At 45.4% G+C, this 12284-nt stretch overlaps 1 protein-coding gene across 7 annotated transcripts in view; it reads right to left on the minus strand.

Annotated features, from left to right (window-relative positions):
- LOC148038009 (ARM repeat superfamily protein) overlaps positions 1-12284 on the minus strand; it is a 144986-nt gene that overhangs the window by 15063 nt on the left and 117639 nt on the right. The window lies entirely within an intron of this gene.

Raw genomic sequence — 12284 nt, forward strand, 5'->3', positions numbered from 1 at the left:
CACGAATATGTCTCCAAAGTAGTTTGCATGTCATGTGGAACCTTATTGCGGACTAAATCATAGAAAACAAAACGGGCATGAGTAATTTGGTCTGAAGGTGGAGGAGTAGAACCAAGAAGATCTAGAAAATAATTCCTACACATATTCACAATAGTCTGCGGATCAATGATCATTTGACCTTCTGCATCCTGCAGTCTAGTCATATTCTCTCGAGTAGGAGAGGCATGGAGAGCTCGAAAGAACTTATGGATCTGACAAGCACTATCTTGCAAATTCTCCGTGAGATTTTGCAATTTGGCCTGCTGATAAGATTTCAACTGAAACTCTTTAATAAGATCAGCCAAGCATATAGCCAATGACAGCAAAAATACATCATCAGGAGTCTCCACCAATAGAGAACGAACCAAAGCCAGTAATTCCTCCCCCAAGCCTCTCTCTCTCTCTCCCTCCCTCCCTCCCTCCCTCCCTCCCTCCCTCCCTCCCTCCCTCCCTCCTCTCTCTCTCTCTCTCTCTCTCTCTCTCTCTCTCTCTCTTTTTCGTAAAAGGTAATTGTATTAATTACGAAAAAAAGGTACAAGATTACATGATTACATGATTACAAGAGACATAAGGGCCCTAGGCCAACGTGTGGGAAATCCTCGTACTAATGCACGAAAAAGGCTACACCAATCATGGCAACGACGCAAAGGCAATTGCCATATGCCAGGGAAGTAAATCCTCCCGAGGGAGCAAGTCGGAGTGCCGGATGAGATCTATCTGCCAATGCAAGAGCCCTTTAAGCCTGGCAATATGTCTCGGTACATTAGAGGCCGAATCAAAGAGAAAAGCATTGCGCGTGGTCCAAATGTGCCCATTGCGCGTGGTCCAAATGTGCCAGCATCCCCAGTATCTGAAAAGGTGAAATAAGATCTTTGGGCGGTGTGGGATACTTTGGGCGCACAAAAACCCAATCGAAAGGAGTTAGTGAGGACCCCACCACTGCGCGCCAGACTTGCGACAAGAGTGACCAGATATTCTTGGCGAGCGGGCAAGAAAGAAATCAATGTCGGGCCGATTCCGCAGTAGTGGTACAGAAGAAACAATTGCCATTCGAGATTCTACGCTTGGTAAGGGCCGAGGCAAGAGGAAGACCACCAATCATTACCCGCCAAAGAAAGACCTTGCATTTGAAAGGTGCCCTATTCAGCCAGCCCTCCATCACCGTTGCCTGCCACCATGACTGCGATTTCCGCAATCCCCAAACAGTATTAGCTTTCATACCCAGCCATTGGTGATCTTAAATGAGAAGATGATACACCTGATTAGTAGAGGCCTTTTCCAGACTCAACCGGCCTGCAAGGTCCCAATCCTGCCAAGGACGAATCCACAGCCAGGGCAGGAAAGGGTTGCCTACCCTGAAGCTCCGATAAAAGCTGTTCCCATAAACCACGGTATCCGCACGGGATCCTGAAAAGTCTCCTAGCAGCCCGAAACGATGTGAGGACATTGCGAGTGACAAGGGTAGCATCCGCAATCGAAGTCACACCTAAACGGGCCATGCGGTTAAATCTCGATCTGAGCTGATGTTTGTCTTCCCATGAAAGTAATCTCGATACTGCCAACAATTCCAGCTGAAAGGAGTTAGTCTGCAAGCGGTCCCCCACTGGATGCCAACGGGCCTTTTGGAGTACCGCTTTCCAAGAGCCGACCAAGTGCAGCAACAGAGAGAAAGAGGGACTGGAAAATCGAGAGTCGGCATTAAGGACATGCCGCCAGGAGACTTGAAGTCGTGTATTACCATGGCGTAGCCCGCTGTCCTCACGAAAATAACGGGCTATAATGGTCCACGGGTGATGATCCACACACATGGCACGAAAAAGAGACCAACGAAGAGCCAGCATATGAGTTTCTGCATCCAAAATAGCTCCACCACCCATGCGTTTAGGGGTACATGTATGTGACCATGAGATCCACGAAATACCTACCTGCAGTGAATCCTTCTTTCATAGCATGAAACGAATGGGATGAGTGAGAGCCTTCAAAGTAGTAGGCGTCCACGGCACGGCAGCAATGGCAGGAAATACGTTAGCATTGGTAGCATAATTGTCTGAGCCACTTTGAGGCGGACATGGAATGGCCACGCTTGCGACTTCCAATACATAAACTTCGCCACCAGTTTTTGTGAAATCCACTCCAGTAGTTTCTTTGGCCGTACATCCACCCCCAATGGGTATCCAAGATGCTTGACAATGGAGCCACAGGAAACCACCTGGCCCTGCCAGCCTAATGACTGTAAATTAGGCTCCGTGCAACTGAGTATGGCTGATTTAAAGGCATTGATGCGAAGACCAGAGGCCTGACCAAAGAGCGTCCAAACATCTAATGCCTTTTGAATGTTGTCCCTAACCGCCCACAAAATCATAAAGGTGTCATCAGCCATAGATTGGCTAATGAAGTGCTGCCCCAAAGGAAGAGACAATCCTGCCAGCTGAGCAGAAGCCGCCATTGAGGATAACATTGAAAGGACCGGGTGAGTCGCCAGGGCAAAGAAGAGAGGACTCAAAGGGCAACCCTGTTTGACCGAGCGTGCAAGGACAAATGGCTCTGTGACCCCACCATTGAGCATAACTCTTGAAGAAGTCGCAGCACTATGGTGTAGATCAATCGGGACATCTGAGTACCAAAACCCATAGCAGACATGAGATCTGCAATGAAAGACCAGTCCACATAGTCAAAAGCCTTTTCCAAGTCCAATTGAATCAATACCACTTCCTGACTGGAGTGCTGCACATAGTCAATAGCCATTTGCACATTTAAAATATTATGCAGAATGTTGCGGCCCTTAATGAAACCATATTGGAGAGGATGCACAATAGCTGGAAGGTGCTTGTGAAGCCGATTCGCTAGCACTTTGGAGAAGATTTTATACATCGAGCCCATCAAAGAAATTGGTCTCCAGTGTTGCAGCATTGACGGCGAAGGGACTTTTGGAATCAATTTGATAAGGCCTTCTTTCCATGAGGAAGGCATGACCCCTGTTTCCCAAACTTGCTAAAACATAACCGCCAATGGCTTCACCAGTTGCATGGCCGAGTTCTCCAAGAATTCATTCGTGAGACCATCCCAACCAGGACTTTTATCCTTAGGCAGGTGTAACAAAACATCCATAACCTCCTCCTCGCAAATATCCACCTCCAAAGTGGCTTGCATATCAAGTGGAACCTGCTGGAGGACCAGATGATAGAAGGCCAAGCGGGCATGCATAACCTGGCTAGAAGGCGAGGGAGAAGAACCAAGAAGTTCCATAAAATAATTTCTACACATATTGACAATGGTCTGCGGATCAGTGACCATGCGACCTTCTGAATCTTGGAGTCTAGTCATATTTTCGCGAGCAGGAGAAGCATGCAAGGCGCGAAAGAACTTATGAGACTGGCAGGCACTATCTTGCAATGTGTCAGTCAAGTTATGCAGCTTGGCCTACTGATAGGATTTCAACTGAAACACTTGAATAAGATGGGCCAAACGCATCTCCAATGACAGCAGAAAATCATCATCTGGGGTATACACGAGCAACGAACGGACCAAAGCCAATAAGTCCTCTGCTGCACGTCAACGTCGCCAACAGAGAGAGGCATGATGGATCCCATACTGCCGAGCAACCCGCTGCACATTAGAGAGCAGCCGTGCAAATGAAGGCAAGCCCTCAAAGGCAAAGTCCAATAAGAACCTCTCAATCAATTGCTGCATATAGCCCTGAAAAATTGGATGCTTCAAATAAGAGGAGTTGAAACGTAAAGGGAGCCTATCCAGCAATTGCATAAAAGGTGCAATAGGTTGTGCCTGCATCTCAAGCTGGAGAGGAAAATGGTTTGACAATGCATATTGCTGCAAGATCTTCATTTCCAGCATCTCGGGAAGAAAATCATCCCCCTACATGATATACATTCGGTCCAACCGCGACCAAGTAGTTGCATATTATGCGGAATGAAAAGTGAACCCTGAAAAAGAAGGGTGAAGCCACGACCAAAGATCTTGCTTAAGTATGCGCAAAGCAAAGGAATTCCACACCCGGCTTTCCGGCGCATCCATTACCGAATGCCTTGAAGTGGACTGAGAAGAGTCAACACACACATTGAAATCTCCCATCAAAAACCCCCTTCGGCCAAGTGACATCGAGCCCTGCAAAGTCGACCAAAGATCTCGTTGGGATGCGGGATCATTCGGAGCATAGAGGCCCAACAACCATAAAATCTCTCCTTTAAATAAGACTTCGATTACCAGAAAGCGGCCATGCACATCATTTTTAAAAAGAACAGGCTGGTATTTCTCATGGACAATCATCAACACGCCCGAATAGTGCGTAGCATGTGTCCCTGCATAAAACAGACGGAATCCATGACAATCCACGACTTTTCCTGCTTCACTGTGACTTTTGTGCTCAACTGCACATAATACATCCCACTGGTTCTCATGCAAGACAGTCCACATGGCATGTTGCTTATGGCGAGAGCAAATGCCGCGCACATTCCACGTGGCTATCTTCATATATCTTCAAAAAAAAGTCAGGAACGAGGCGCGTGTTGCCTCGATTTCACCTTTTCCGCAAGAGCATCCAGGACACCCTCATCCAGAAAATCCGCCAATACTGCAAACAAATTCTGGCGACCTGCTTTAGAGGTAGAAGGAAAATCCACTGCCTTGGGAGTGGAGCGGGGATAACGCCGATCCCAGGGTGTAATCACATTACCTTTTGCATCAAACGCCAGCTTAGCAAGTGGGCCCTTGGGCCTGTCTGTATAGACTTTCCTTGTAGACTGATTACGGGGGGCAGACGGGGCCATAGTACGTGCAGCATGCTGTGAAGTGAACATTTCTTTTCTGCGCATATACGTGCACACGGAATCCTGTGAAGCATTAGGCCCAGGATCCGCCAGGCCTGCATCCAACTTTTTACCTTTTTTTTTACGCACCTCAATCCAATCAGTGCTACGGGAATCCAAACCCAGGACCTGTTGTTTGCCTTTATCCACGACATTAGGCGGCTGAAGGGCCTCTTGTGCCGGGGCATCAAGCACCATGTCATCCTTAGGCAACACAACATGGGCATCCTCAGAAGACGGTTGTCTTTTAGGGCATTCGGCCATAAAATGCCCGAATTTACCACATGAAAAGCAGTGTCCTGCAAAGTTGCCCCATTTCAAGCGAAAATGCAAAGGATGCATACCAGAACAATTGAGGCGAAGCCACGCAAGCCTTTTCCTGGCCGTGTCCCATAACATGCATAAACGGTTTCGATTCATAGCCCTGCGGCTTGGGGGAACCAGTACTGTTCCCACAACTGCCATCGTATCCTTCAACAATGGCCAATAGACCACCGGACAATTTTCTACTTCCACCCACACCGGGCATTCTCGTTGAAGCAGACGCTGGAAGTCTCCCATAGGGCGCCATGGTACAACATGGACCAAGCGGCGATCAAAGAATAATGGCAACTTGGACAGGAGCTCAACTCGATGTGTTTCCGATTTCAACAGCACCTCATAAAAGCCGCGAGGTCCAAGGAAGATCTCCTCAACACACTCCCCTTGCAATAAATGGTACATCCACTGGCAAATATGTGAAAGCACTGGGATCCTGCCAGTGAAGAAAAGTATAACAGCACGGTCATAAAACACCGAAAAAGACCGCAAGACTGATTTCGGGTCGACCGTGGCTTCCAGAACGTCATCAGTTCCCGCGTCAGAAAAAGTTTCATTATTATGCTGGACATAATCGCCAAGCAGAGTATTGGCAAAGTCCGACAAATGCTCCCAGTCAATCTCCTGCGAATCCACAGGATCAGAGGCAACCTGCGCATAGGAACGTTCCTGAGGACCCATTGGCTCGTCAGAAGTATGCTTGGAGCGTTTGCCCGCGGGCGGTAATTCAGAACCCGGAGGCATCTCCTCCGTGCACGGCACCATATCCTCCGGCTCCTCTGTATCAGAATCAGGGCCAAGGGCTGCCACCGTCCGGTCTAGAAAATCCATATCCAGGCCAGCCATACTGCTGTCTTCTCTCTCTCTCTCTCTCTCTCTCTCTCTCTCTCTCTCTCTCTCTCTCTCTCTCTCTCTCTCTCTCTCTCTCTCTCTCTCTCTCTCTCTCTCTCTCCTCCCTCCCTCCCTCTATCTCTCCCTTGCTCGCTCTGCAGATCCGGCAGACCTACAAAATCAGTGGACCACCCGGCTGCAACAACAGGACTGCAACAGAGAACTGGGCAGACACGCGCAGATGACCCGGGGTGCCGGTTAACAGGTGAAACACGGGGGAGGCGTAAACGTGGCTGCGTCAGCCCCGCACGCTGACGCAGAGGAGTCTACCACAAGCGGAACAGACCTCAGGCAGGGCGGACGACAGGCGGGGCAGATGTCAGTCAGGGCGGACGTCAAGCGGGGCGGTCATCAAGCAAGGCAGACGTTAGGCGAGGCAGCGTTTGACAAGTGGGGCAGACGCCAGACGTCAGCTCTGTACTCTGTGCCAAGTCGCAGTCGTATGCTCTCCGATTATGTGTCTCTCTCTCTCGCGGCACAACAAGATGCACTTTGCAGGCACCCACCAGCAGCAAACAGAGTACGGATAGCTGGCGGAGCCTGTCGAGGAGGCCTGGTGTGCAACACGTAAGCAGCGTAGAAGCAACTGCCTGACGAACACAGTCGGGCACAGAGCCAGACGTCGATAGTGGCGCAGCGAACAGGCGATGAGGCGACGGGGGTGCAGCGAACAAGCGATGGCACAGGTCCAAGAGTCAACGAGGAGAGGGGGCGTAAACTGTCGACAGGTAGGTCGACCAAGCAAAACGGCGATGGCAGGGTTCGACGTCGACCCAGGGGCAGGAATCACGTCGCCAAGTCACGGGGGCGCCAGGTCCGCCATCGCGAGGTCCTTCGTCGCTCTCTCTCTCTCTCTCTCTCTCTCTCTCTCTCTCTCTCTCTCTCTAGTTGCACTAGTACCACATACGAAAGGTTTGATACTATACGATACTTTAGGTACTATAACTTACGTATTAGTACCATAAGGTACCAACTTAATGGATGCATCTTTCCCATTCGAACTGCACTTTGGGACGAGCTAAATGCTCCTTATATTAATATGATTCTCCCATGAGATTAGGATATTTGAGATTCAAACAATTTCTCTCAATCTTCTCTCTCTCAAACCCACACTTCTCTTATTGGTATGATCATGCATGTATGATGTATCCACTCGCATCTATGTAGTTATAAGTTGTAGGTAGTAGTAGCGCATGTTGCACATTTGGTATTAAGTTTTGGGCCTTGGCATGTTACCCTCAAGTACTCATCTTATATACTCTAATAGCATTGCTAATTAGACTTGAAATATCTATTCTATTATCTTTTGTCCAAAATAATCAAGTTATTTTTTTGTCATACTAATATCGTACCGTACCTTATAAAATCTTAAGGTACCATTTAGTACCGTATTTTATCGTACCGTACCGTATCTGCGGAATAGGCTCATGATCTCTTTGTTGTAGAAGATTCCACTGTTTGATTGCTTTTTCATGGAATTGAGGTGGATAACATCCACCACCACCATTAATGGCGCATTGTACTTCTTATTGCGAATGGCTTCTCGAGCTATATGTGTGTTTACTTTCCAAAGCATAAATTAAATACCTTCGCATATTTCTCTACTTGGGTGCACCTTTTGCAAAATCAAAGAAGTGTCCATATCAAAACTATGAGGAGTGATACAGTGATGAGTTCATCTCCCACAAGTTCTTGGAGTTATTACATGAGTGTGGCATTCAAAGTCAACTCACCTCCAACAACTCCCCTTTATAGATTGGAGTTGTAGAGCATAGGAACCAAACAATAATCGACATGGCGTACTCTATGATATTCACAACAAAGCTCCCTAAGCATCTATAAACTAAGGCCATTAACACTTTGGTGTACATCCTAAACTAGTACCCAACTGCAGTGGCCCCAAACAGACCCCCTACAAGACATTCTTTGGCTCTTGGCCTATCATTCCCTACCTTGGAGTCTTTGGGAGTCACGCATACATGCATACTCCTAATGACAAGATAGGAAGACTTATAACCGGAGTATAGCTCTTGCTTTTTGTGGGCTACTCTTATAAGGCCAAAGCGAACTGATTGTTTGATCCTAAAATAAAGTGAGTCGTTACAAGAAGAGATTTGTCTTTGGTGAAAGGGACGTTATGCAACCCCTTGCACCACCTTCCAAGCTGATACCTCAATCTACACTACCTAAGATAGTATCGTCTAAGCCTAGTCTATGACCCACTCCTAACCCACCTACAAAGACTCTATCTCGCAAGGCTCTATAAAATTTGTTAGGCTTACACCTACTATCTCACTTGTATTTGTCTTTACAATAGATTATATAACGCATTCTAAGCCAAACAATTGGTAAGAGACCCTTCAACATTCCCAATGGTGAGAGACCATCGAAAAAGAGCTGGAAAGCAATGATAGAAACTTGGATTTTGGTGGATCATCCGGGCAACAAGAAGATTATTGGAACTAAGTAGATTTTTGGCACAAAAAGGAAAGCTAATGGAATATTGGATAAGTACACAGCTTGCCTTATATACAAGGGCTTCGACAAAAGCAAGAAATTGACTATGAAGAGACCTTTGCACCAACTGCATGGTTGACATCTTTCCACTCGTTGATTGCACTGGTCCCTCATCATGGCTGGCCGATCTATTAGATGGATGTCAAAAATGCATTTATGAATGGTTAACTGGAGCAAGAAGTCTGTGTATGTGGAGCAACCTCCCAAGTTTTCTATTTCAGTCCATAAAGACAAAGTCTTTCACTCAAGGAAAGCTTTTTATAGACTGAAACAAGCACCACATTCCAAATTCCATAGGATGGCTGATTCCCTCCACACTCAAGTTTCCATTCTACCCCTTATGATTTGAACTTATATATCAAAACTACTTCAGAGGGGGTCACCTTTATCTTGATATATGTTGATGATCGTTTGAACACAAGCTCAAATTCTACAACCACTACAGATATAAAGACATTGAGATAACTAATATCAATTAGATGTCCTATTTGCTAGGCATGGAGATGGTTAGACATGGGGATGAGATCTTTGTATCTTAACAAAAATATACTCTTCAGTTAGTGGATTGGTACTGCGCCTATGGCTACACCTCTTGATCTTAATGTGAAGCTTTCTAAGGATCCTCATGGACAACTCTTTGATGAGTATACCTATTGCTCTGTGGTAGGGAAGCTTCTTTGATTAATGCACACTAGGTGAAATTTTGCATTCTAAATTTCATTGCTTAGTTGGCACTTCAATGCACAAAAACTCTCTTGTTTGGGTGTCTTGTGATATGTTAAGCCAACTTGTTCTTATGGCTTATATTATCATCGTAAGGTTTGATTTTACAACGATAGACCGACTCTGACAGGTAGGAGATCCTAACACTCAGCATTCCATGGTGGTTGCATTTTCTCCCTAAGTGCAGCTCCCAGTATTTGATCTAGCCGTAAGCAAGAGACGATGGCTACTGCCACTTCTAAGGTTTAGTATCAAACTCTCAATGATGACACCACAAAGGTTATCTACTTGAGGAGCTTGCTAGGAGAAAAAATAGAGCAACATTGCACTAGCTAGTAACCCCATCATCAATCAATCAAAAGATGAAATATGTTAAAGTGCACCTCCATTTTACCAAACAGTAGGTTGAGCTAGGAACCATCCACCCAAAGTTTGTGGCTTTATCAAACAATTTTGTGCACATATTGAACAAGCCGGTGAATCGACCAATCTTACGATATGTGCTTTTATAGATCCACGTGGATGCTCCCTCCCCTTCTACTTCAGCCTGCTAGAGAGGGGATCTCCTACAGCTTTCCCTTACACCATCCGGTGGTAAGATGGGGTAGCTTATTCTCTTTTGGCATGTAAACAATTCCCCATGAGGGCAATCTCCAAGTGGCACCATTGCATAGCATTTTTGTTTGAGCATGAGATTTTCCATTGCCCTTTGCATTACTCGATGCATTGGGATTTTGTTCTTGTAAACATGCATCTATCCATATCAACTCACACGGCAATCTTTATGGCAATATTCTCCCTGTGGCAACATACAGCATATACTCTCCATACTTTTCTTCACCACTAGTACATACGGGTGGTTGGTATAGCTTTCTATTTTGTGATGTTAGATCTGATCATTGCTTACTTTTCCTCCAAGGAAACATATACTTGAAATGACAAAAAAGAATAAACAAACCAATTCAAGAAAAAGGAAAACTAAAAAGTTCAAACTAGTTCCATCACCTTTGTAGGTCCCACTAGCCACTAGGCAATTGACAAGCACCCTTTGTCGAATTCCTTGGCTTCTCCGAGGTGACCCTTTGCTCTCTCGAGGTAAGCTTACCATTGCCTCAATATTCTTGGCAAGCCATTGGGTACCGAAACCCACGCTACTTTGGAGTGGGATGCCTTAGGGTATTATGGGCTGATCTATGCTCCTTGCTAGGTACCAGTTTAAACCTAAAAGGGGGTGTTCAGCTAAAAAATGCATTACAAACTAATTAGCTCTTTAAAACATTCCCAAAACATGTGAATTAACAAACTTTCCTAGAGAGAGTTTGTGTCCCATAAGCAAAACCCTAATTTGGGAGGATCCACATCTATAAATAGAAGGCTTCTCTTCCATGCAGCCTATCTCGTCATCGCACATTCTCCATAAGCTGGTGCCTTCATCCCACTACTGTCTATATCCCTTCATGGCAAATACATCAGCTCGTGGTGCTGCAGATTAGTGTCCAGCTCCTAGAGATCAGTCCTCTCAGACCAGATTGCTGTGTTTCCTGCTGGCAACTCCTTCTCAACCTGTCTCCACAGATTACCAGAAGTCGCCATCATATTTTCAACCTCCAAACACTTGCATCTGCTAGATAGATCTTTTCACAGCTTGATTGTGCAGTTTACAGCAGTGAACAGTCTTCCTAGGCCAGCCAGAAGGCTGCATTTTGCAGTTCTAGATGTTGTCTGCTTCATCCTCATTGGTCTCAGCCAGCTGCCCATTGTTTCCGAGCTGCCACTGCCTTGTTCATCCTGATCCAAACACACAAAGCTGCATTTACAGCTTCTGATCACATACAAAGGCTGCTTACTGCACTTCAGGATCCATACAGAGTACAAAACACCCTCCAACTCATCTCTCTAACCCGGTTCTTCAGAGACACTAAAGTTCGAGGTTTTGTATTCACTCTATGTAATGTGTTTACTCCATTGAGCATTCTACTATTCTTTATTCATTCTTCATCCATGTTCATTGTCTCTGAGTTACTCTTCACCCCTTAGATCTATTATCACTCTGTGCTTTGATGTACATTTGTGTTTGTCTTTTGTGTTCAAGTATTCCATTACATGGTATCAAAGCAAGGTACTCTCTAAAGAAACCTTACATGGTATCAAAGCAAGGGTCAATAGATAAATAAAATAGTGGCTTACCACTAGGGTAGCCACTTGATTACAAGAAAAAAGAGAACTTGTTGTCTTGTAAGGCATAAACAGAATGAAGGAAGTAGTTCTACTCCCAATATGATGATACAAGAATGGTGTCCATTCCCTCTTGATGTTCTAATACAAGAAAATAATCCATGTACATAAACATGGATGCCCCATACTACAGACAGACTAGACATGTCTCAGTCAGCATAATTTGCAGAAATGCATAACAGCTTTCCTTCTATGCAGTCCAAGTCATCATACATAAGTTGTGGTCATAGTTGCTCATGATTCAGAAGATTGATGTCAACTATGTCCTTTGGTTTCACATAGGAGTTTCATCCTGTCTACTGTAGAAGTACACATTACTCATCATTCCAACTAGAAGGGCTGATAGTTTTGAGCATAGGGCATAATCGTACACATTACTCATCATCCTGTCTACTGCAGAAGTACACATTACTCATCATTCCAACTAGAAGGGCTGATAGTTTTGAGCATAGGGCATAATCGTAGATGGCCTGTCCTCAAGTATGTGCATGTTCAAGTAGATAGCATCCAATCATCAATTCCACCTTTTGTTTTCCCCTTGAGCAAGCGACCTTACACCATCCACTAAATCTGATTGGATACCCAAAATACCAATCTAGGCACTCAATGGGACAAAAACATGAGCACACATAATCTACAAACTAACATCTAGTAAAACAATCTGTCTCCCTAAACTGATACAAATAATTAAATGGCTCCTTCAAACAAAAACTATTAGAAAGCCAGCACCAAAGCAGC

This window comes from Lygodium microphyllum, chromosome 3 (assembly GCF_053477565.2).
Source record: "Lygodium microphyllum isolate KBCC chromosome 3, Lygodium_microphyllum_v1.1.10, whole genome shotgun sequence".
Classification (NCBI taxonomy): Eukaryota; Viridiplantae; Streptophyta; class Polypodiopsida; order Schizaeales; family Lygodiaceae; genus Lygodium; species Lygodium microphyllum.